This window comes from Lissotriton helveticus, chromosome 5_1, assembly GCF_964261635.1.
Source record: "Lissotriton helveticus chromosome 5_1, aLisHel1.1, whole genome shotgun sequence".
NCBI classification, from domain to species: domain Eukaryota; kingdom Metazoa; phylum Chordata; class Amphibia; order Caudata; family Salamandridae; genus Lissotriton; species Lissotriton helveticus.
In genome coordinates, this window is record NC_136065.1 from 1,517,349,582 (window position 1) to 1,517,376,785 (window position 27,204).

The 27,204-nt window shown below is 43.6% G+C and overlaps 1 long non-coding RNA gene across 1 annotated transcript in view; it reads left to right on the forward strand.

Annotated features, from left to right (window-relative positions):
- LOC144753680 (uncharacterized) overlaps positions 1 to 21,307 on the forward strand; it is a 29,178-nt gene extending 7,871 nt beyond the window's left edge. The window contains exons 2-3 of the long non-coding RNA XR_013594476.1: positions 10,472 to 10,744; positions 18,515 to 21,307. This is a non-coding gene — a long non-coding RNA (uncharacterized LOC144753680). The remainder of the gene's footprint in view (positions 1 to 10,471; positions 10,745 to 18,514) is intronic.
- Positions 21,308 to 27,204: the final 5,897 nt, after the last annotated feature.

Here is a 27,204-nt window from a genome sequence, read left to right on the forward strand (position 1 = left end):
TAATGGAACTTTCTTACCTCCGAAATGATGTCTCCTTCTTCACTACCAATAACCCCCCAATCACACCTACCCCTCAGTCCCCTCACAAAAATACCATGCTCCTTATGTCAAAGCATCCCTTTCCCCCTCTCCGTCTAGCAATACTGACTGTCATAGCTCACTCAGCACACCTCTCCGCCTGAGAGATCTTCCCAACTTTGACCTCATTTAACATATTAAAGCTCTCCCCCTCCCCACCTTAACTTCAAAGTCCTCTCCTGCCTCTCCTTCCTCACTGACGGTCATTAGTATTAACTCACACAGCCCTCCTCCATCACCAGTCACCTTCCCACCCACGACCTCAACGACCTTAACCAAATCTCCCCACTCCCCACCCCCACTGTGATCTCCCCATTACCTCACTCAGCTATCCAAGTGATCGTGGGAATTAGCAGGAAGCCTTCTTCCCCAGCCTCACCCAGCCTCCCTCAACAACTCACTTTCCTCCACACCAGCTACTCCCCAAATTCCAATGACCCTAAACCCCTAGACTACATGCACCCTCTCTACACCTCTCCTGTGATCTCCCCACTTCCTCACTCAGCTATCCCAGTGATTGTGGGACTTAATAGGAACCCTTCCTCCCCAGCATCACCCAGACTCCCTCAACAACTCACTTCTATCCCCACCTGCTCATCCTCAAAATCCAATGACTCTAAACCCCTTAGCTGCATGCTGCTTAACTGCCAGTCTGCCTCTGTGCATACTACGTAAATAGCTGAAACCATCCTCAGCGAAAGCATTGACATTGCCTTTTTGACTGAAACCTGGCTCAACTCCCACTCCTCATCAATCCTTGACATGCTTTAGCCGCCAGGGTACTCCTTCCTTAGAAAAGACAGAATTGATCAAATTGGAGGGGGCATCGCTGTAATCTACAAAGACGAACTCAAACTTTCTCCTATCCATCTCCAGGATCCATCCACTTTTGAATACCTTGGTGCTGAACTTACAACTCAGGGTGTCCCCCCTATCTGCCTGCATATTATTTACCATCCCCCTGGAAACCCTCTTTCCTTTGCTGAGGAGTTTTCTGATCTCCTTACTCAGACATCGCTCTCCAAATCCAGAAACCTCTTCCTAGGGGATTTAATATCCACTGGAACAAGAATGACGAACCCGCAGTTAACCTCATCAATGAATTTCTTGAGATCAGTGACTTGACACAACTCTGCAATTCTCCAACTCACTCCAAAGGGGCCACCCTAGATGCTATAATCACGAGTAGGGAACTGGCTTCTCTCTCCTACATCATCCCTATTGACTGGTCAGATCACCGCCTCATCCTCTTCACCATTAACAACTCCATTCCACTCCCTCCCTCTCGCTCCAACAATCAATAGAAATTAACCCAAATTTTTCACCTGATTCCCCCAGGCGAGCCGGAATCTACATTAAAAGCTCGACTACAGCTCTCCCCTCTCTCCCAAAGTACCACTGGTCTTACTGAGCATTATAATAACTCTGTCCTTGAAGTCCTTGACCAAATTGCCCCAGCCAAATTAAAACTCCAAAAAACGATTCCATCTAAGACCTGGTTCAGTTCTGACCTAAACAAAGAGAGACGAGCTCTCAGGCAGACTGAACGCATTTGGAGAAATCAACCTTCCATCTCTAATCTTGTCCTCCTCAGAACTGCTAGGGCTAACTACAAAAAACACATCTTTAACAAAAAATCGTCCATCCTCCGCTCCCAACTTGATCAGTCTAGTAACCGTTCTAGAGAACTTTTTAACATTGTCAAAAACCAAACTACCGCAGCCCCCCCAAAGTTAATAGCTACAGTTGAGAGATGCGAAGAAATTGCTAGCTTCTTCTCTGATAAAGTCATTTAGATTGATCAATCCTTCGCACTAACCCCACCACCTTTTAGCCAACACCCCCTCATTAACAGTCCCCCTGCACCTCCCTCCACCTCCCTCCCCCCTCCGAATCCCTATCAACCCACCGTCCCCACCACCCACCAAGAATTTTACCCTACTGTCTCCCAGCAAAAAAACAATGCATCTTGGACTGATTTTTGTCCAGTTTCAGAAAAGGATGTTCTCAACATCATCACCAAGCTTAAACCATCCTAGCACACCAGAGATCCTCTTCCTGCACATTTGGTACAATCACTTAAACACATCATCGCCCTACTATGGACCAATATTATCAACTCTTCCTTTACCACTGGTATTGTTCCAGCCTCCCTCCAACTAGGCCAAATTACCCCCATCATCAAAAACACAACGGTCGATCCCAACGACTTAAATAATCTGCGCCCTATCTCCAACCTTCCTTTCCTATCCAAAGCCCTTGAAAAATGCATCTTGAAACAGTTGGGCAAACACATCGACACATTCAACTTCTTAGACGCTTTCCAATCTGGTTTTAGAAAAGGATGCAGTACGGAAACAGCTATGCTCAACATTATTGATGACTTACATCGGTCCCTGGACAAAGGCGAATCCTCCCTCCTCATTCTTCTTGACCTCTCAGCTGCCTTTGATACTGTTAACCATGCCACCTTACTTAACATTCTCAAAGACGGCTTCGGTAATGTTCTTAAGTGGTTCACCTCCTATTTCCAAAATAGAACCCAACAAATTAAAGTCAGTGGCTGCCTTTCCAAACCTCAACTTGTCTCCCTGGGCGTTCCACAGGGCTCTATCCTTTGTCCAACTCTTTTCAACCTCTTCATGGAACCCCTCACCCTTATTCTTAAACAAGCATAATAAGCTATCACCTCTACGCTGATGACACCCAACTATACTACAAGATCAAATCCCACGATGACATCTTACACCTTAATGATGCCTTGACCAAGATTCAATTATGGTTCCACCATAACCACCTCAAATTTAACCCCAAAAAAACAGAAATCATCCTATTCTCTCCCAAGAACAATTCACTCCCTATTCAACACTGGATCACGGACATTAAAGCTTTAAACTGCTCTCTCACAATTTCCAAATTGGCTAAATCGCTTGGCATTAGCGTTGATCAGAAACTTAATTTGACTTCCCACATAAAAAACTCGGCAAAAGGTGCTCTCTTCACATTTCGTCACCTTAAAAAAATTAAACCGTTCATCCCAGCTGAGGACTTCAAATCAGTTGTACAATCTTTGGTCCTATCTCGAATAGACTATGGCAATGCCACGCTCGCTGGCACCCCAAAAGTCCACCTAGCCCCTATCAAATCCGTTCTCAACCTTGCTGCCAGGCTCATCTCTGACTGTAAGCGATACGATCACATCTCCCCTGTTCTCAAAAACCTCAAATGGCTTCCAATCGAAGGCAGATTCACCTACAAGATTGCCTGCGTCACTCACAAAGCCCTACACCAAAATACCCCCTCTTACCTATCAGACAAACTCCAAAAAGCTGCTTGTGCCAGAACTTTGAGGAGCACTAACGCCCTTATTCTAATCCCGCCTCAGCAAAAAAAGAAAGCAACGCAAACTCGCTCATTCTCCGGTAACGCCCCGTCCATCTGGAATACTCTCCCCAAATAATTAAGCTGTAACCCTTCCTACCCTTGCTTCAAAAAAAACCTCAAGCTGCTCCTTCTCAACAAATACTGGGGTCCTTAATTATACTCCCTGTCTCTGGCCTTGAATTCCCAAGCAATTCATTACTTCTACAGGCTCCCCCTTACATATAACCCACCTCTTCCCTCCCTTCGACTACTTTGTACCTTAATCTCTTGCCCTTCTCCAACTATTGACCTACTATACAACTCTTCTCTCCCCTCTGATCTCACATCCTCTAGTGACTACTTGCTTTTGAACTTCCCATCTGTTATTCGCTCCTAATGTTCAACTGCCTTCCCTTATTTTAACAAGTGTACTTAGTTTTGACCTGTCTTTTGTTGAACCTGCACTGTAAAGCGCTCTGATACTCTTGGGTCCAGCCAGCGCTATATAAAACCCTTTAAAATAAAAAAAATAAAATAAACCAGTGCTGCAGGCCCACTAGAAGCATTTGATTTACAGGCCGTGGCACACTCAGTGCACTTTACTAGGGACTAACAAGTAATGAAGTATCCAATCATGGAAACCCCAATCCATAACACAATTTACAGAGAGAACATAGGCACTTTAGCACTGATCAGCAGTGGTAACGTGCCCAGCGTCTTAAAACCAACACAAACAGGTCAGGAAAAAATAGGATGCAGAAGTAAAAAGTTTGGGGATAACCCTGCAAAAAGGGCCATCTCCAACAGGGCTCATGCCAGTACTAGGAGACCGTGAAAGGGAATCCATTGTCTTTACAGTTAGTGGCAAGGCAGCTATGAATGTGAACAGTGAATAGGAACATGTGCGCTGGTATGATCACACAGACGTTACTCTGTATGAGAATTATGCCTGGTGTTCCTGTTGTTGGTTGCCTCTTCTGATGATAGATAATCATGGGGCTACGGCCCCATTTGGTTACCAGTGTTCGTCTCCCAGAATCGTCCAGAATGCTTTTGAGCTCCAGAGAGCCAACTCCTGCTTTTTTTCTCCCTTGCCTCCAGTCCCCCACTCCCACCTCGCACCATGCTCAGCCTCACGCCATTTCCTCTACAAGGTCGAGAGGTTTGGTTGAAAGCTATAAGTAAGTAAAGTATATTAAAGAGTAGCAGTAGTCGCTCAGTAGTTATAGTGAGGATGACCAGAGATGACCAGAGATAGTTTTTTTTTGTCCATTTATAGCTTTGTACCCGTTTGACGAATGTGCGTGAAACTTTGTAGATCTCCTGCCCTCATTTCAGTTTGGCAGGACTGTAGGTTTTGCGGTGTTTGCTAAAGGAGAGTCATAAAACAGGCTTTAAATCCAATGCATTTTCCCTAACTTTTATATTTTGCAAAAATCGTAATTTGGATTTTTATTAAATTTGACAAGATTACATATTGAGGGCACAGATGATTCTGTAGGGTACTGCAGGTAAGTAAATTTAGTAAATGTTAAGTTATAATTTTTTTAAGTGATATCTTGTAGCATAATACTACTAAAATTAGGCCTGGGTGGTGAACTCCGCTCCGTTCGCGGAGTTTTCTGCCCTCTGCGCTCCGCGGAGCTTGCGGATTGCAGAAAACTCTCCTTCACGTAGTGCAGCGGGGTTTTCTCCCTGCTCGCATTCGCAAATGGTAAGTTCGTGAACGCGAGCTGCCACTCGGGTAGAATTTCTACCCGAGCGGCAGGAAGACCAGCGCGAACAGCAGTTCGCACTACACTCCACCACTTACGGAACTTCGCTGAGTTTTTTGTAACTTTGCGGAGTTCCGCGTAGTAAAACTCTGCAAACTCAGCTCCAGGCTTAACTAAAATCAGCAAAGAAGCTCAAAAAATAAACTAGACTGCATGTGAAAAGTTTCAGATTTACTACATGAATGTCTGAAAGACCCATTTGTGGACACATTCTGATAGAAACCTATAAACATATCCATAATGAATGGCATACATCTTCATCTACATACGTTTTCTTTGTATGCTTTCTAGGTCACAAAATAAAATTAGCCCAACAATCCAAACAAAAAACATTTTTCTTACACACCCCTGTGCAAGAAAATCAAAAACTAACCTTGCAGTGTGCCACACTAACTACTGTTTGCAGGGAATGATAATTGGGCTCTAGGAAAAATATAATAATCTCAATTTTTATAACAATAATAATGATTGCATTTCATTGACTTTGTCCTTCATATGTAGTACAATCCTTTAAACAAATACATAACAAATAGAATACATCTCACTCTACAGAAGTATTCTTTGCATGCTCTCTGGCTCCCAAAAAAACTGTGCCCAACAAGTCAATAAAAAACATTTTCCTTAGGTACTCTGGTGCAACAAAACAGAAAAGTGACCTAGCTTTGAGCTACACAAACTGCCATATGGAGGCCATGATATTTGACCATTAGGAAAAAAAATGTACTTTTTATAATAGCAATGATTGGCTTTCATTCACTTTGGGCTTCATATGTAGCACAATCCTACTAAAAGTAGCAAGGAGGACCAACAAATAAACTAGAATGCATATGTAAAGTTTCAAAATTAGTACATGAACAACTAAAAACACATTTATAGTTACATGATTATGTAAACCAATAAATAAATACATAGCAGATACAATAGATAAAAAAAATCACATTATATCTGACTGCCACTCTGTAGTTAGTATTTCTAAATATAGAAATTTATCGGATATTACCTTCCTAATAACTTTCCACACATTTGATGAATCGTCTCAAAACGTTCCAGACCTATAGCATTTTCTATTTGGCAGGATTATAGATTATGGTGCAGCATTGATATTTTTTGAGTACCCCAGTCAAATAGGGTAAGTAGTCTTAAAGATATATGGCACTTAAACATAGTGATACGTGTCACCCCAGTACTTTTGCAGAATTTCACAAACTTTTGGAAAACCATAAAAAACTGGATGTAAGCTTATTAAAAGATGTTAAAAAATATTTAAATAAAGTTCCCTACCTATTACCACTTAAAGAAGTGGTAATGGGTAATGGCATTCTACTTACCTAAATCTAAAGCCCTAACACTAAACACAGCCAGAGTACAGTAAAAACAATATGGCTGCCTTTTTATTCGATAAAAACAGTCTTTACTCAATTATATACTGGCTTGCCATCATCGTGTACCATGGTATACTGCAAAGTTATCACAGTACATATACCATTGCCCAAAAAAAACTAAGGCCTAGCTGTATTATTGAATTGTGGTGCCCTTGCTTCACTCATGGTGTTGCATGGGCAATGAAATACTTAAGTCATCTCAATACTTACTCATCCCAATGAAATCACGGAAACACAAAACCGCAATCAAATCCTTTGCGGGAAATCCACCTATGATTTGGAACTCCATCCCCCCCACATCAGAATGACCTCTTCCTTCCCGAAATTCAAGATATTACTCAAAGCCCTCTTCCTAGAGCGCACTAGACTGTAACGAGAAACCCACAAAAAAATAACTTTGGGAAGGACAACTAACTCCTCTTCTTGAAACCCCTCAGACGGTAAACAACCTTTGCAATGCAACTTTTACCACGCAGTGCCTTTACAACGCAACTTTTACAACGCAAACCATTACAACACATTGCGCTGGGGGGCGCTCTAGGATAGGGAATATGTTTAATGTACTATCCAAAACCTTCCCTACTATCCACGGGGACTGGAGTTGGAATAGTAAATTAAACAATTCACTATCCAGCGCCTAAAAGCACTATGCGTTGTAATGGTATGCCCTGTAAAAACTGCGTTGTAAAAGCATGCGATGTAAAAGCATGCGTTGTAATGTCATACACCCCCTCAGACTGAACATTTGTACTGTAACTTTGTCCATATGGCCCTGGAGTTGGTAAATTGCAGATTATTTGTTTTCTTTTTCTTTTCTTTGCCCAAAAATGTTTTGCTCATAACAGTACATGCTGTGAAGTGCTCGGATACCCTCGGGTCCAGCCAGCGCTATACAAAACTTCATTTAAAAAAAAAAAAGTCAGATTTACAAAGGAATGCAAGGACATGCGTGGCCCTGCGTTGATTGATACATCTGGAGAAAGGCAAGGCAGCGCAATAAGCTGATTTGTGTTACTCTGCACACCATAATCTACATTGCTGCTAAGTTTCATATATATAGATATACCACGTGTTAGAAATGGGATTCCTGGTTGGCTGAGGTATGCAGCCAGGCAGGAACCCCCACTCTACAAGATACACAATAAGATAACATGTGCTCACCCTCTGGTCGCTTGGCAGAGAGCAGTCAGGCTTATCTACAAAGGCAATGGGTAAAGTATTTGTGCAACACACACACATAGTGACACAGTGAATACACCACAGGAAGACTCCACACAGATTTAGTAAAATAGAAGAAAATATTTAGTTGAGAAAAAATGACAAAGATAAGTAGAAGTTGAGATATGAATTTTTAGAGAATAAACCAAAAATTATGCTTAGAAGTCACTAGCGGTCAAAAGGTTATTTTAGGTCAAAAGGGACCGATTCAAATCCAAAGATCAGGCTTGCCACGATAGAGGACAGGTTGGTTACAGGACCAATGCAGGGCCACTGAGAAAGTACCCTGGATGGAGCTAAGCGTTGATGCTGAGGGCTCGGTGCCTCAATCTTTTTCACGCAGTGGGGTCACTTCGTCATTCTCGAGCTTCGTTGAAGTGAAGGCAATGCGTCGGCATCGAGTCGTTCAGAGCACCATCGTAGAGTCATGCAGGCTGTGGAACCACTGTGGTTGGGCAGCCGCTGCGTTGGCTTTGAAGGACAATGCAGTGGAATTTCTCAAGCAGCCAATGTAATGTGTTGGTTGTTGATTAAAGCAGCTGTAGAGCACACTTCTGTGGCCCAGAACTTTGTGGGGGACACCTCATGTAAGGGTAGGACTCATAGAAGGCAGATTCCAGAAGCACCAGCAGAATTGAAGAAAGTCTTTTGTATCTTTCAGACTTTAGAAGAAGCAGAGGCAAGTCAGCAAGGCCTTGGAGATCACTTGGAGGGAAGAAAGTGTCCAGCTTTCCTTCCAGCAAAGTCAGGGAGCAACAGGCAGCAGGGCAACAAGCAGAAAAGCAGTCCTTCCAGAAAAACAATCCAGGTGAGCCCTTGAAGCAGCTCAGCAGTCCTTCTGACAGAGGTTCAGTTCAAGATCCAGACGTGTCTGATTTGTGGTGGGAAGAGACCCCGTTCTCATATTGAAACATGCCTTTGATGTAGGGTATGACTTCAAAAGAACTCTCTGAAGTGCACAAGGATCCCTTGCATCCTATTCCTGTCTGCCAGGCTAACCCTGGCGGGGGATTAAATCAGTGCTTTAAGTCTATTAAGATGTAAGTATGGGACACCTCTCCTTATTACTGCCCAGGAAGACCCATCAGAATGCAGAGCGCTCAGAATCCAGATGAGCCTAACCTGCCTGTGTTTATGTCTGTCTAGAGTGAATGCACAAAGTGTAGCTATCACCCAACCGAGACGTGTATGGAGACAGGCTGTGAGGCACTAAGGGCAGTAAGTACAGAGAAATGTCCACTTTCTAAAAGTGGTATTTCTAAAACAGTATTTGTTAAATCCAACTTCACCGGTAAGGAGAATTTATCATTACCATTCCAAACAAATCAAACATGTAAAAGCTGCTCCTCTCTGATCAGGAATTACAGTTTAAAAGTATATTAAGGAATTCCCAAAGTTGGCCTATGAGAGGGGTAGGCCTCATAGTAGTGTAAAACAAAACTGGCTGTTTGTCACTTCCAGGACATGTAAAACAATAAGATACATGTCTTATCTTACTTACATGGCACCCTGCCCTTAGTGTAATTAGGGCCTACTGTAGGGGTGACTTATATGTAATAAAATAGGAGTTCAAGGCTTGGCAAGTTATTTTGAATGACACATCAAAGTGGCAGTGAACTGCACACACAGGCACTGCAGTGGCAGGCCTGAGACAGGTTTGAAAGGTTACTTCTGTGGGTGGCACAGTCAGCGCTGCACCCCACTTGGGGCATTTCAAGTACAGGCCCTGAGTATATGGTAGACCACTTTACAAGGGACTTACCAGCACAGCAAATATGACTATCAGGTATACACCAATCACCATGTTTAGGGGAGAAGCATATGCACTTTAGCACTGGTCAGTAATGGTACAGTGATCAGACTCCTAAGGTCAACAAAAAGAATCATCAAAATGAGAGACAAAAGGCAAAAAGTTCGGGGAAAGACCACCCTAAAGATGACAGGTATAACGCTTGTCTCACCAGTTGAAATTGGAGAGATCTACCCAGCCTCTAAGGAGTTCTCATCACTAAGGCAAAAAAGTCTGGACAGAAATTAGCATTGGCGTGGTCTACTCCTGGTCTTAGTTCCACCCTGAAGTCCACACACTGCAGGGAAATGGATCACATCAGCAATCTTGAATTCTTACCCTTGTTAGAATAGAAAAATATAATAATAATCGAAACTAATCCTTTGCTATTTCCAAGAAAAGGCCTCTCTTAGGTTTTGTTTCTTCAGGGCTAAGTTCTGCTTCGCTAATGAATACACTGGTCCTATTAGCGCATACCTTTCCTTTTAGATATAGGCCTTCACCCACTTGTCTAGTGGTGGGCACAGGCAGAGTGACCTTGAATACTAGATAATGTGTGCCAGGCCTCCGAATCAAAACTTACTGCTTTGTGATTTACTGCCCAGCTGCATCTGCTTTGAAAATTCCATGATGGGAGTGGTTTTATTGGTTTCAAAGTGTACATTATGTATTGTTATGCTTGCTGAAGTCAGCCCCTCTGAAGCACTCCTAAGAGACTGGGCAGACTGGGCTCCACTCTGAGTGTACCTGAATAAATAGACATTGGTTTGTATTCTCTACTGTCTGACTGACTCTTCATTTGGAATGGAAGGCTGAGAGGTGGTTGTGAGTGACCTGAGTGACCCTATTTGGACCATTTTCTTCAGTTGGCGCCCGAACAGGAACTCCTTCGGGTGAGTGACCCATCCCCTTTCTCGGACAGGGGTGAGGTCGAGGCCATCATCTGATCGGATGCACAGATCAGAGATCCCTGCATGAAGAGGTCCTGGTACTCGCAGCTGCCCCTTCTGTCCTGCTGGACGGTGTGTCGCCCAGTGGTCATCCCGACTGGAGTCCTGAACGGCGAAATCCTTGGATCTGACTGTTTGGCCTGATGAATCGGCAGTGGACAATTAATTCATCTGACTTGCATATATCAGGTGAGTTTGTTTTGGTTCTTTGTGGATATGGTACCATTTTGATTTTTATTTGGTAGGGTCTAAGGACCATCTTTTGCCAGGCATAAAATAGTGAATTTGATTTCTTTTGAGAATGCCTGGTGTCAGTAAATTGTTTTCTTTATGCTGTTGCTGTTGTTCTGCAGATCCTTGATTGGAAAAAGCTCAGCCGGCGCCTCCAGAAGGCACTCCGAATTTTGATATGTATGTGAAGCATGTTCTTGGCCCTATTATGTTGAGTACATTATGGCACAAATATACGAGGGACAATGCCGAGTTGTAGTGGCCGCTAACGGGCACTTTCTATGAACAAAAGATTAGATATTTACAGGAACAGTTATTTAAAAGATGAACTAGACAGTCTATGTTTGATTCCCTCAGAACATGGCAGAAAGCAGCTAGACAGAAGCGACTGAAGGCAGAGAAAGAGACACGGAAAGGGAAAATGCAGACATTGACTCAGAAAGCTATAGCATATGACCGGGAAAAACAGGAGATGGGAGTTGAATGTGAAGAAAGGTGTTAATTTACACATTGATAAATCGTACTTGGTCCAGGAACAAAATTAAACCTTTGTGGAAGAATTTTTTGACACCCAACCCCCTCCTCCATATGCCCCGCAAATTATATATCCTACTGTCCCAGTGTCCTCGCAGCCGCCCGTTACCGTTGCTTCCACTGTCTCTGTACCTGTATCTACTGCTGGCGTTTCAACAGCTGTGGCTTCGGCTCCTTCTCCTCCTTCTGTGTCTTTACCGTCTGTGGCAACTGTGACTGTTAGTACCCCTGTCACATCTATTGTCTGAGCATCCCTCTCGCCAGCTCTTTCTCCTGTGACACAACCATCAGCGACTATAGGGCCTGTTACTTCTGTTGCTTCTCCCACCATGGTTTTTCATCCTCCGACATTAGTAAATAGTGGGACACCAGAATGCAGATTTAAGGATAGGGACTCGTGAAATTTAGGGACCGCATGGTACAGTTAGTGTGATCTGATGTGGGAGATCATGAGAAACAGGTAATAGCTAATCAGGCTGCACAGTATGCTCTAATCCTATTTATAATGTAGAGGATGATTGGGCGACTAGCTATACCTCTCTGAAGAGCTCTAATTAGAGAGAAACATTGTGTCACTTAACCACTCTGATAGTCTGAGGGAGGAGGTTGAGTATCCTCGGTGGAGCATTGCCCAGGCCCTGGCCCCGGTGGAGACGGCTCAGCTAGGTCTGGGTGCGGTTTGTGGGGTTGTCCTTTGTGTGCTCAGCGCCACCCCCTTTTGTACCGCTTTTGGCCGCCATAAGTGTGGCAGGGTATGCTCAGACGTGAGTCCCTTGCTTACTTTGCCACTGGATTCAAGCAAGCCGGGCTGAAGACGGCTGGAGTGCCAAAAACAGGTCCTCGGAAGCTTGTTTCCGGTCCAGGGAAGACATGGCTTGGCAGTTCGGGCTGGACAGTTCCCATGAGGCACAGGGTCAGACTGATTTGCATATAGCCATGTCTGAACTGGGGTGGCAGAGTGGGCTAAAGAACGGTGATGGATTAAACCCAGATCTTTTGACTGGGTGTGAGTGTTTGATTGATTCAGATGCTCCGTCCATCACCACCCCCTTTTGTACCACTTAGGAAACAACGGCTTCATGTGGCCTTTGTGGACCTGCGAGCTGCGTTCGACTTGGTGTCATGCAACCTGCTGTGGAAGACTATGCTTGAACAAGGTGCCCCGGCTGATTTGGTGACTATGATTGCCAGGTTGCATAAGGATACTTAAGCTCAGGTTAGGTGGGGGGTAAATGGGGAACTGACTGAGAGGATTCCGATAGAACGCGGGGTGCGCCAAGGGTGAATCCTCATGCCCACATTGTTTTCTCTGTACATTAATGATGCGGTGAGCTGCTTAATGAATTGCAAAAATTATGCCCCCTCGCTAAACAGCACAAAAGTACCTATCTTACTCTTCGAGGATGATTCGCTTTTAATATCCACTACCCCCATGGGCTTGCAAGTCTTATTGAAGAAATTCCTGTGTTTTTGTAAGGATAGGAAACTGGAACTGAACACGACGAAAACTAAATTTATGGTGTTTGGTAAAACAAGGGGTGGTATTTGAGTGGTTAAGATCATACATTAACCTCTGGAACATGTAAAAGATTTTGATTACTTGGGCATAGGCTTAAGTGAGCCTCTTAACTGGGAATATCAGTTGAGGAAGAGCTACTTGACCTTATGCCAAAGATCTAAATCAGTAAATCAGGATTTTTTAAACAATCTTACACCCAACCCCTCTCCCTGACCCTTGAAATATATTGTGCAAAAGCCCAGAATGGAGCTCTGTATGGAGCGGAGATCTGGGGATTTACTCCTGAAACCCAGCTAACAACTTACGAGAACAACTTTGCAAGGGCTCTGATTGCACTACCAGTCACAACACCATTTACCCCACTTTTCTGTGACCTTGGGCTAAATAGAATCGGTGATTTGGCTGCCCTGAGACCCCTAATTTATTGGCTGCGCCAATGGACTACTCCCCAATTAACCGAGTATCGCAACGCTTTACGGGAGGTCCTGGTACTTAACGAGGCAAAACAACTTCCCTGGTTCAAGCATATCACTAAATGGTGCAAGTCACTGAACCTAATGGGTCTATTGGAGAACCCAGAACGGTCTACTGGATGTGACATTTTGTCCCTTAAAGCTACTTATTGGAAGGTGGTGGGGGAGCACTACGCTAATAATTCAGCTAGTGGACAGCTAACAGCAAATTGTTTAATTATAAAATCCTGCTCCTCATTTGAATCATTCCTTGACTTGATCTCACCTTCACTTGCTAAAAGCCTCTATGTCAGGTTTAGGTATGGCAACCTGTTACTGAAATTTCCGGGGAAAGGGGAGAGGGGTTTAGTAATAGACACCTGCCCTGCATGCTGCGAAGCTGACGAAACCGAAGAACATATAGTGTTTGTCTGCCCCAAGAACAGGCAGCTATGCAGGAGATGGATTAGACATATTTGCCTTAATATGGGTGTCTGGAAGTACTAGATCGCGTTTAGAATTTTTAAAGCAGACACTTTTGGACCAATTGTTTTTTCCCTTAGTCGTTTTCTGTTATCCTTTTAGTTCACACGTAAAAAATTCCTTTGTTAGCTATGATATTATTCTAAAATTCTCCTGTGTAGTAATGACACCGTCTTAATCTTACTTGTTTTATGTTTTCATGAGATACATGTACTTTTTTTCCCCTAGCCGTTCATATGGTTTATTTTTCTTATGTCTGTTGGTTGCATTGCTCCTCTCCATAAGCATGATTAGACTGATGGTACATGCATTTATGTTCTTAAATTGATTTGATATGTCATTTGTATTTGCGATTGCAATGGTTTAATACTATTTTAATTGTAGATATATTTATGTTTTATATTTTGTACAATTTGATGGTTTTTACAAATGACTGAATAAAGATATATGATGATGATGATGATGACTGGGCGACTATGTGAGATTTTGAGCCCTTTATACAGTAGAATGCCATTAAACACATGTCCGCTACTTTGATTGGTCTTTGGCAACAGTACTTTGAAGCGGAAGTGCCTCATATTTGATATGATATTAGAGATCGGGTGTATATTAGTGAATTGGGGCCAAAACAAGTTCTTGCTAATGTCACGACAATATTATCTTATAGGGCCTGTTTTCAGGAACAATGGGTTTATACTCCGTGGAAAAGAAGTGAAGTTTTATCTCTTAAGACTCATTTGCCTGACATTAGGAAAAATACTACTGCATATTATATAGAATTGACTGAAGCTGTCTCTTCCACTGTAATGACTCTTGCTGATATTAAAATGTTTTTTGGTCTGCTGGTTCTGGTTGATATTTGGAGGCAGGTGCACACACAACATCATGTTGCGGAGTTGGGAGGTACATGGGATGTGATTAAAGGATGGGATCAGGAAACGAAGCCAGCTGATAAACCCCAAGCTGAGATACTTGCTTTGCCTGGTCGCATTATTACATATATGCATTCTCTTATTCCACCGAGAAAAGTAGATTGGGATAAATTGTTTGTTTGTCGGCAAACGAAAGATGAGAGTGTGTTTTATTTTTTCACCCGGTTTGAAGACACGCTTTTGGATTACAGTGAGCAGGACGTGTCTATTGAGGGATGTGTTCGGTTGCTTGTTAATAGATCTGTTTTCAATTTTCATCCTGAAATTGCGACTCGATTGCAGGCTTCTAAAAGTACTTGGTCCACCTCTTCCCCTTCTGTTATTTTGAATATGGCACAGTATTATGAGCAAAGGTATAATGAGGAAAAGGAGAGGACAGAGAAAAAGCATAAGGATTTAAAGACAAAGGTGTTGTTGCAGCAGGCTTTTAGAGGGAATGGCAGAGGACATGGTGGTCCTGCCCGACAGCTTCATGCACTAGTATGCAGCCGAATACTACGCCCTTGGGGCAGAATAAGTGTGCGTATTGTAAGGAGGAGGGACACTGGTGTAGGGAGTGTCCTGTGCTCTTGCAGAAGGTAGAAGTCCCTAGAGGATGTGGTTGTTGTGGATGAGGTCGTGGAGCTGGTGGGGCTGATACGACTCAGAATGCTGCAGCCTTACAGGGTCGTTCTGATAATAACTACTTTGATGACCCTCGGGATGGACAGTACTACCATGATGATTATGATATGGAGGTGACAGGAATGTCTTACAGCTAGGACAGCCAGGGACAGAGTGGGGGACCAGTTATGAAACCTGTAGACCAGTGTGGTCCTTATGTAACAGCTAAAACTGCAAGGTTCGACTAAGGAATTTTTAGTGGATACAGGTGCGACCAAAAGTTCTGTTTCTCGAAATCTGGTCCCTGGGGCGGTTCTGTCTATCCATAGTAATGTTTTGGTATGTTTTTCTGGTGTACCGGTTGTAAGCCCCATTTCAAGACCCCTTGCATTGACTATTGGTCCTTTCACTGTGGATTCGCCATTTTTGCTGACATTTAATTTTGGTGAGAATTTGATGGGTTTGGATTTGTTGAAGAAATTGCATGCTACAATTTATTGTTCTCCGGCAATATTTGTAATAGCCCTATTCTTCCCATTCTTAAACGGACACCCTAAGTTTCCTTTGTTGATCATGGCGATGTTTATTGTTTTGCGATTGATTTGCGCAAAGTTAATAAAATAGTGGTTACCCAGTTTCTAGTGGTGCCTGACATTACTACTCTTTTAACAAAGATTCCTTCCACTGGTGAATTCTTCTCTGTCATCGACTTGAAAAATGCATTCTTCATTATTCCTATTCATCCAGATAGCAGGTACTTTTTTTGATCTTATGCTTGCTGCCAGAAGCTTTAGGTTCTGTGACGCTCCTCAGCGCTTTACTGCGAGTCCAAGTATTTATAGTCAGGCTTTTAAGTCTCAATTGGATTCCCTTTCACTTCCTACAGGTAATGTATTGGTAGAGTATGTTGACGATCTCCTTATCGCTTCTGATACTGAGCAGGGTTGTAGAGATAGCAACAATAAATTGTTGTCACATTTGGCCCAACATGGCCATTACATTTCTCTTCCTAAATTCCAGTATTGTCGACAGGAGGTCACCTATTTAGGTCACCTACTGTCGAAGGAGGGTAGGAGGTTGACCGCCGAGCGCACCAGTGCCATTGTTATAATGCCTATTCCACAAACTCAAAAGGATGTGCCTGCTTTTATAGGTATCACTTCCTACTGTCAGCAGTAGATACTTAATTATTCCCTACTAATCAAACCTTTGCTTGCACTTACCACTAAAGAAGTACATGAGCCCCTGCCTTGGGCGCCTGAATGTCAGCAGTCTTTTGAGCAATTAAAAACTGCACTTTGTTCAGCTCCAGTATTCGACACCCCTGACTATAATAATCTGTTTGCGTTTTTCTTCATGAGATGGCTGGTTGTGCGCTTTCTATTCTAACACAAAAATTTGGAGACAGGCAACCGCCATCTGCTTATTTCTCTGCTGTTCTTGACCCTGTCGCAAGAGTCCTCCCAAGATGTCTGAGGGTGGTGGCGGCGGTGGACGCCTCGATAAGACAATTGCCTGGTCTCTTACTTGATACTGATCTCACAGTCATAGTACCCCATGCTGTTGATACACTTCTGAATAAGACAAAGCCACAGCACCTCACCAGTGCACGTCTGACTGGCTATGAATTAACACTGTTTGCTAAACACATCATGATCAACATATGTGCCACTCTGAATCCAGCCACGTTACTGCCCCTCCCATCTGAGAGTGATCAGATCAATAAACATGACTGTATCTTCCGGATGGAAGAAGAGACAAAAGGATGGGTAGACTTGACTGATGTTCCCTTATCTGACCCACAAGGGGAACTATATGTCGATGGCTCTTGTTTTAAATTACCAGATGGCACCCCAACTGCTGCATATGCTATTCCCATGCTGCATACCGTAGTTGAGACATCACAAGTCCCTTATCAGTCGGCCCAAGCTGCTGAGCTTGTTGCCTTAATACGAGCTTGCGAATTGAGTGAGGGGCTGGTTGTCAATATTTACACTGACAGCCAGTATGCCTTCGGGTTGCTCACAATTTTGGGCAACTCTGGGCTGAGGGAGGTTTTCTTAATTCACATGGCACTAAAATTCAGCATGGTTACCTTATATTGAGGCTTTTGCCTGCTTTGACCCTCCCTAAGAAATTGGCCATAGTAAAGTGTAGTGCCCACCGGAAAGTTACTGATGATGTGGGTAGGGGTAATACGTTTGCAGATCGGACAGCTAGGAAAACGTCCCGGACTAAAATGAAAAGAATGTTTGTAGAAGGTCCTGCTAGGTGGCTGTCTGAAGTTACCATGTTTGAGGATACACTTGAGAATGCAAAAGAGATACAAAGTGAGGCCACAATAGAGGAGTTAGCGGTATGGCAAGAAAGTACAGCACAATTTAATGATGAGGGATGTTGGATTGATAAGTCAGAGAAGCAGAGATGGATGTTGCCCAATGCATATGTTCTTCCTGTAGTCATGATGGCCCATGGCCCAGCGCATATTAGTGCTAAGAGTTTTTGCAAGTTGTTAGACCCTGTATAGCAGAGTGACAACATTTCTAAGGCAGCTGTTCATTTAGTGAAGTACTTCATGGTGTGCATGATGCACAATCCTACACCACCCAGTAATTTTGCACCACCCACTTTTCCTTTTGAAGTCCTTCAAATGAATTATATAGAATTAGCCAGATGCAATAATTCAAAGTGTGTCTTGGTGGTTGTTTGTGCATTCAGTAAATAGGTTAAGGATTATCCTACCAAAGACAATACAGCTATTACGACTGCAAAGGTACTCTTGAAGGAGTTCTTTCCTTGTTTTGGCTTGCCCTGTTTGATCTGGAGTGATAACGGAAGTCATTTTAATGCCAAAGTGATTCAATTGTTTTGTGATGGATTGAGTATCAAGCAGAAGTTCCATGCTGCCAATCCTCCACAGTCAGAAGGTTTGATTGAGAAGTACAATGGTACTCTCGAACTTAAATTGGCAAAAATCCAGGAGACCACAGGGTTAAAATGGCCAGATGCTTTACCTTTAGCTCTTTTGTCGACAAGAACAACAGCACATTCTAGGACAGGATTGTCACCGTACGAGGTCATGTTTGGGCGCTCGGCAAATGCCTGGGGCATCCTGCACCCTCAGTGGTTTTCTGATATTGAGTACCCGTTTTTGATTGGCTATCTTGTTAAATTAACTGAAAGTTTGCATTCTATTCACCAACAGGTCCGGGAAGCCCTGCGAGCTACACCAGAGGGGCCCAGACCCGATATCCAGCCTGGGGATTATGTTCTCGTAAGAAATCTTCAGGGGAAGAAGAGTTTGGAGCCGCGGTGGAAGGGATCAGAGCAGGTCCTCCTATCTACACGCACAGCAGTCAAGGTCACTGGCCTTAAGAACTGGGTACATGCGACTCATTGTCACAGGATATCTCTACCTTTGCCCTATGATCAGTGGGTGAAGGATGGATTAGGGGACTCAGAGTGTGAGACGGTGCCTCAGTTTCTCCGGAAATACGAGCTATCCAAGAACCCCTTTTCGTGGCTCCTTCTGTGCCTGGAGTCACTAGGTACAATCTGCACCCTCGGCTGAGGGACGGTGCACTCAAGGAGAAGAAAGATTAGTTAGGGATGGACTGTGTAAGTCAGGGTGTACTTTGCTATAGTACCAATGGAGTTAGTTTAGGGTGATGTGAGATTTGTGCACTGTTTGAACATTGGACAGGATAGATCCAAGTATTCCCTTGGGCTATATTATCATGGTTGACGTGGGAACACAAACTTAGGACAGAGCAAGCTCCACTGCTGGTACTCAAGAGCGCCAATGTTTTTGATGGACAATAGGATCCTGTACCAGATAGGCTCTGATGGACACTGGGAACTTGTATATTCTTCTTGCTGGCATTTTGCTCCCTTTGCTATGCATCCCTTTGGCAGAATGGTTGCCGACGAAAAGCAGCCAGTGATTTCCCCTGTTTAAACACATATATTCTGGTCTACAAAGAAAAAGATATTATGTGCTATTATTGTGATATTGCTGCTATTGTTTCTGGGTGGGGTGTCCTGAGTTTTGGAACGTGATCAGGATGCACCTTCATGTACTAAGAATAAGATTGCTTCTCAAGTCCGCACAAAAAGGACAGCCCGAGTAATGTATTTCTAGACACACATAAAAGGTTTTTTGGAGAAGGTACTGCTTGTAACCCTACTGAGTCTGTTACCAGTTTATGGACAGCATATCCATTGTCAATTGTCAATTACACTTATACTCAACCCTCTGGTTTCGTAGAAGTGCAAGCAGTATTTGGGTTTGGTTATCCAGGCCCGTGTCATATCACAGAAAGCCACGAGGCATAGGTTATCCAGGGTGCAACAACAACACATATTGTGACAATTTCTATTTGGAAAAACAGAATTTAACATTGGTGGGTTGGCATTACAAAGAGTTGACAGTTCCCCGAGAAGCTGGTTATTACCCGGCATGTTGTCCAATTGTCAATTTTACTGACCTCATTTTGGATGTCAACTCCTCAGGGATAGTTCTGCATAAGGGCACGTACTCTATGGTAGATCCAAAGGATCCCAGTACCTTTGGGTGTAATTACAGGTTTTCTGCTGTAGACTATGATAGGCCTATTTATGCAGACCCAGGTTTTTTCTTTTTATCCAATGGGACTTATTCTAATATGCATAATGGTACAAATTATGTGGCCCTTGGGATGGTGTTGCCTTTAGGTGTGCTTTGTAAACACGTGAAGCCTGAGGTAAGATGGGTTAAAAGGATGTTGACAAAGGAATTCTGTGAAGAAGTGACAGACCTCAAAGTCAATAATTATAGTAATGGTATCACTTTTGGGTATATTCACTCCTCCATTATTACCTTTGGTGGTACTGCTATGGCCAGGGGTGAAAGAGCTAGAGAATATTTTGGATGTAAACGGCAGATACTATCTAACTCTACGGTAGTGGCTTTGCGTGATATCACCACCCACCTGGAAAGTATGCAAATATATTCTGAGCAGACTAGATATGCAGTTGATTTCATCTTGGCTAAGGGCGGTGGTGTGTGCATGGTTATAGGAGACCAGTGTGTAGTCAGGATCACCAATATGGAAAAGAACATTACCCAACATATTCTAGAAAATGTTAAAGAAATGGAAAGTGGGAACTGAAGTTGGCCACTTTTTGGTAGTTGGGGGTTGGATCCTTGAAAAGGTGATTTATTTCATTGTGAGTTTGATCTCTTGCTGTGTCATAGTCCAGTGTCTCCCCTTCTGTTGCTCCTATTGACCCACCTTTCTTACTCCTAAGAAAAGTATATTGATTCATGACACAAATGCTGTGATTATGTTGCAGAAGGAACTAGACGATCTGATGCAAATAGATGAGGGTATCTTTGTGAATTCTGCCCTTCTTTCAGCCTCCCTTCCTGATGACGAGAATAAGGAATGTGTATAAAATATGATTGTATATATTTGTTCTTTCTTTTCAATACAGAATGGTTAGCTCATGCTAAAAGGAGGGTCTGTTGGAATAGAAAAATATGCTTTCATATTGTTTTATGTAAGTTAGCATTCACGGCTCCATTTTGCATATGGGTGCCGTTTTAAATCATAATCAAAACTAATTCTTTGCTCATTCCAAGAAAAGGCCTCTATTAGGATTTGTTTCTTCAGGGCTAAGTTGTGCTTTGCTAATGAATACACTTTTCTTATTAGCGCATAGATTTTAGATATAGGCCTTCTCCCACTTGTCTAGTGGTGGGCACAGGCAGAGTGACCTTGAATAGTAGATAATGTGTGCCCGCCCTCAGTATCAAAACTTACTCATTTGTAATTTACAGCCCAGCTGCATCTGCTTGGAAAATTCAATGGTGGGTGTGCTTTTATTGGTTTCAAAATGTACATAATGTATCATTATGCTTACTGAAGTCAGTCCCTCTGCAGCACTCCTAAGCGACTGGGCAGACTGGGCTCGACTCTGAGTGTACCTGAATAAATAGACATTGGTTTGTATTCTCTACTGTCTTACCGACACTTCATTTGGTATGGAAGGCTGAGTGGTGGTTGTGAGTGTCCCAGGCCTGAACGTATTCTCAGAATCGAACCAATGCTCTTAGGGATCCACCTCTCGACAGCCCCATGTCTGGATATAATTACATGCAGACTTTAGGATGGCCAAGCGGGAGAAGGGTAGGATGGAAACAGCGGGTTCGGAGATCTGTGAACACAAGAGGAAATACCATCAGTTTCGATCATTCAGATAAAATGACTGTCACCTCCCCCTCTATATCTAGATGGACCCAACCTTCCACTAACCCGTAAAGAAGGAAAATGTTGTTGTGCAGAAATGAGTGGTGAGCAGGTAATCTCACTTCCTTACACCGTATACTGCAATAAACAATACGGATGAAACTTTTGAAAAACTATCTCATCTAAAGATCCCTGAAGTATGTGAGGAAACTAATTCCTGGGTCTAAACTCATACCCTTGATATCAGTGTAAGAAGCTGGAAACACAAGCAACATTGATCACCTGCTTCTGAACACCCCTGTGGATATGTAAACAAAATACGTGTAAAACTTAGAACAAATGCTGTTATGAACAAAATGTGCAGTAAAATTCATAGGCAAGCAAGGAAGTCTTAAACATGCAATAGCATATATTCCAAGTAATGGTTATGCTGTAATCTTGAACGAGATAATGTTGGAAAGTGGGTTATTGGTAGGGGCAAAAATAGGTATGCCACTGGCAATAAGGCCACTAACACATGGTAGGAATCAGCATAGGTCTTAGAAAATGATTCCTATGCGCAACCCTTGGTAACGTGGCTGCAAACAGAAAGGCTTAACTTCAAAGACATGTATGTAAAGCATTTAAAAACACAATTTCAGTAAATAATTAAGACACAACACATAATAAAAATCCAACACAAATTTATAAAATAGGAAATATTTGTATCTATTAAATGACACCAATACAACAAAAATCCAATGTAGGTAACGGGAGATATGAATTTACAAAGATTTAATAAAATGAAGCACTTAGAAGATTATAGCACCATATTGTGATACCTTCTCGCGATGGGCCAGGACAAAGTCAAAGTTTCAGGCCTGACACGATGGAGCCCTGAGCAGCTACAGTTCGCGGCAGGTCCCGGTCTCAATTTCTACCTTCACACTTAGAAACTTTTCTGGACCTTTTCTTCGTGGGGCACCTCGACGCACCAAGCCAGTCCGGATTCAGTGATGGTTCGCCGGCTCGCCTTTCGACGAGCTCCCGGTCAACTTCCCTGGAGCGGACTTAGAAAATTTCTCTCTAGCGCTTCAGCAGGGCAATCCAGGAATCGAGGCCGAAACGCGATGAAAGGCAGGCGGCTTGGCTTTCGGGGGTTGCTCCCAGTCACCTTTTCAACTAGCTTACTTAGAAACTTCTCCTAATGTAGCTGGATCCGGTGAGGGTTCACCGGCTTCAGATTTCTTCCTGAAGTTCCTCAAGGGGTCCCAAAATGTCTCAAAGTCACTCCTAGGGTCTGGAAGCTCCAAGATGGTCCTTGAAAGTTGAGGACTTCAGTTCCCACAATCCACTGATACAAAACCCTTACAAATCCACTGGTTATGTTATGTTTTGTTAGACACATTTATATAGCGCATGGCTACCCCTGCAGCGGGTTGTCCCAGCGCTAGCAGACCACGTGACCAGATAAAGGAAGCTAGGTGGTAGAAAAGAGCCTGGTTTTGATCAGTTTCCTGAAGGCCCAATGATCCAGTGTGCTCCGGGCCATAAGTGGAATGGAGTTCCAAAGCGCAGCAGCCCTTGAATTGAAAGAGCACCCCCCCTGCTCTAAGTTTACACGTAGCAGGAATGCAGACCAAATGCTGGTCGGCAGAGTGCAAGGCGTGGGATGGAACATATGGTGTGCAGAGCCCCTACAGGATTTGAGGGCCCTGCCCGTATAGGATATTATGGGTGGTGCAGAGGGTCTTAAACTGGACTCTCTGTTCAATAGGCAGCCAATGGAGACAATGAAGAAGATTGGAAGTGTGGCAGTGTTTTGGCAGGACAAAGAGAAGTCGTGCCGCCGCATTCTGTGCCCGTTGGAGTCTTTCAGTAACAGTTTTATTTACGCCCAGAAAAAGTCTATTGCAATTGTCTAGGCGGGAATACACCACTGATTGCACAATTAATTAGCACGTCGATGGATCAAAGAACCCCAAAATGGGTTTTAAGCCGAGAAGAAGGCCAAAACAGGACCCTGCTACTTTTTTGCATGAGACTCAAAGGAGAGGGTATTGTCCATAAGGACCCCTAAGTTCTTAACTGCATCTTTTGGTTGGGGGATCCGAGAGCCCCGGGCCACCAGTGGTAGTCCCACTTGTGGGTGTCACGGCCCACCAGCACCAGCTCGGTCTAAGAAGAATTAAGTAGTCACGGAATATCAGTTGATCCTGATCTGGGTTGTTGGAAAAGGTGAATAACAACTGAGTATCATCAGCATAGGAAATAATACCGATGTTGCGAGCTTTTGCTAAAAGGGCCAGTGGGCAAATATACACGTTAAATAACGTGGGGCTCAGAGCTGACCCTTGGGGAACCCCATAGCATAGAGGGTATGTGCTAGACTCATAGGGGGGGGGCATAGACCTGAAAGGAGCGATTAGATAGAAACGACGTAAACCAGGCCAAGGCCTTGCCTCCGACCCCAATCTCTTTTAGCCGCTGGAGCAAGATCCTATGGGAGACCGTGTCAAAGGCCACACTGAGGTCAAGTTAAATCTGCGCTTATGTATTGCACTCATCCAGCACTCGTCCAGCATGGCCCACAGCTGCTCTGTGACCGCCAGTAGGGCCAATTCGGTACTATGTCTCTACCGGAAGCCATTTTGGGAACTATCCAAAATCTCATTTACTTGCAGATAGTCGGTCAGGGTGGCGTTGACGTGGGACTCCATAATCTTGGCCAAATAGGGGAGGAGAGAAATAGGCCAGAAATTCTCTGGTAGAGATGCATCTAATGTGGGCTTTTTTAACACTGGAACGACCTTGGCGTGCTGCCATGAATTAGGGATCTCTGCCGTCAGCAGTGATCTGTTGATCAGTTCCCTGCTCGCTGTCATAAGACATTCATGGAATTTCCTGAAAATATCAGGTTTTACAGGTACGTCAGGGGATCCTGATTTGACCTTGGATGCCAAGACTTCTATGTCTTTAAGCAACATGGGTGGCAGGTCATATAAACATGGGGGAGACTTGTTGTCATGGAGGTCACTAAAAGTTCAGGGACATCCTGTCCCCTGTCAAGAGCAGTATAAATGCTGTCAACCTTGCTAATGAAGTATTTTGCCAATGATTCACATTGTGAATTAGTGCCAATCATATTGTTAGTACCCGTCTGGAGTTTTGTCATCTCTTTTAACAGGGAAGAAATAGTTTTAGAGGGATTGGGACTCAACGAGATCAAAGTTGCATAGTACATTGCCTTGGTCTTTTGTACTAGTTTATATTAACATTTAGTGGCTTTCCTGTAAGTGATTTTTGCCTGGGCATCATATGTACACCTCCAGGCTCATTTCTAAATTTTACATTTTTTCATTTCCAGGATCAAGGTCTCATTGTACCAAGCATAAGATTGTTTGCATTTAGCACCCATCAGTTTCTTTGGAATACAATGGTAGAGTGTGATATTAACCCAATCCATAAAAGCTTTATCAGCTGCCTCCAAACTTGTAGGCCAGGCAGGGCGTGATCTATTAGAGTAGATACAAAGGTGGATGCATCCAATTTATGCCATGGGTGTTTCAAGGAGGGCTGGCTAGGAGGCTGTGAGGGGAAAGCAGCAATACCCAGATGCATAGAGATAAGAGAATGGTCCTTCCAAGTCAGGGGAAGAGGTGCATTTACTTCCAGAGACTGGAGGTTCAAAAATATCGGTTCAAGTAAGTGACCTGCAACATGTGATGAACCCTCCACTAGCTGAGGTAATTGGCATGCATCCATATCTCCCAAGAATTTGGAAATCTCCTGAGAGTTAAGGCGCTCCAAGTGAAGGTCAAGGTCCCCTATGATGTTCAAGTTAGGTGTTTCAAGGACAAGGGTGGATGCTATTTGAGTCAAGTCTTCTCGAAAGGCTTTGGCTGGATCCGGTTGATGGTAAATAAGAAGCCCCGTTAGAGTAAAGTTATGTGACAGCGCGATTTTGAACAGAGCACTTTCACAATCGGGGATGAATTGAGGGGAGAGAGTACAAGATATCGAAGTATAATCGCTAGGCCTACCCCCTCTCTGACACCCTATTGTGTGTATGCATTACATACACTGCCAGGAGGGCCAACCCATGAATGACCGTAGAATCACTGGTTAGCCAGGTTTCCGTCAGAAAGAGTATATCTGGTGAGGCATCCTGGAGAAGGTCAAACATTTCAGCACAATGCTTTACCAGTAACCTGCAGTTCAAACTATAGATATTAATATAGGATAAACCAGAGGCCAGAAAGATTGAACTAGGGCTAGTTTTTGTTTCAGAACCACAGACACTGCATTGCTTGTGAGGGGATCACATTGCCAGTTGTAGAGCACACATGATGATTGCGATTGGAGGGCAAGCAGGTGGTCGTGCGAGTATATTACCATGCGGGGAGTCTCAGAGTAAGGGGTCCTGGTGGTACTCCAAGGTGCAGATTTAGTTGGTGATGTTCCAGATAAGCTTCTTATAACCTGTAGCTTTTAGGGAGTCCACTCTTTAGTTCTTTTTCAGCAAGAAAATCCACAGGGCAGTAGTTTCAGATGGTGCAGTCTTCATAGGTCAGGCCTTAGGAATATTCGCACAACAATCTTCTCAGCTTGGCAATGTCCTACTTCAGTAAGTTTCCAGCAGCAGATCTGGAGGGTTCTGCCCCTCTCAGATACTTATTCCATATTCTCTGGGTCAAGCAGGAAGGTCACTTCTGACCAATGGGAGCAGGGTAACTCCTCCCAAGATATGGCCAGGTCCTGTAGAGTGTGGCATTATTTTGTCCCAGAGTGCATCAAATGTTCAAAATCCATTATGGCTGATTTTCCAGCAAGGAGGTAAGAGCTGGCTAAACACACCCCTAGAATGGCTAATTTACTTAGTCTCTCCTCCCCCCTGCATCTGCTCATGCCTTCCTTAATCCTACCATCGGACTAAGGTGGGAAGTTCAGAGTTGTAAATGACACTGTTCTCTGCTCTCCTCTTTGAAGAACATAGTTTACGACTCCTCCCCCTGGCCTGGCATTCCTATGGAACAGTACACAGCCCTGCCAGCAGAGCTGGTCAACCCCAGGGGCTCGTTATCACCTCTACAAGGCAGCCTGGCTAATCCACTTAACTCTGACCAATCAGGGCAGACCACTGGAAGGCTGAATTTGGACGTACAAACAAGAAAGTCTTATAACTTCCTGTATGTACACTTTAACAGAAATTTTTATTAATACTATTCTGGGAAGTCTTTGAATGGCATTTCTAGCCCTCTCCTATCAAGTGTTATTAATCAATAACTTCCTACCATGTTAACCTATGTAACAGGGAGTTTGCAATGGGAAAAATGACTTGTGCCAGTTTTCCAGCACCAGGACTTACAAAAACATATTTTGTAAGTACCTGCCTTATATCTACCCCAGGTGCAACTAGGGGAGACTTTAGGGGTTCTGAATCTGTAGAAATATTGCAGATCCTGCCTCCACAGTGCTCCTAGCATCAAAGTCAAATTTGAGCAGCACTTTACCACAATATGGGGAGTGAAATGCGAACCTTCACTTTACCCAGGCATCTACAAACTCATTTTATAAGGGTGTACCTTATAAACGTCTGACCCCCCACCTCTGGGATACCTAGGGGAGACCCTGGTGTCCCTAATATGCCAAAACATTGTAGGTTATCAATTTTTAAGAGCCCCAA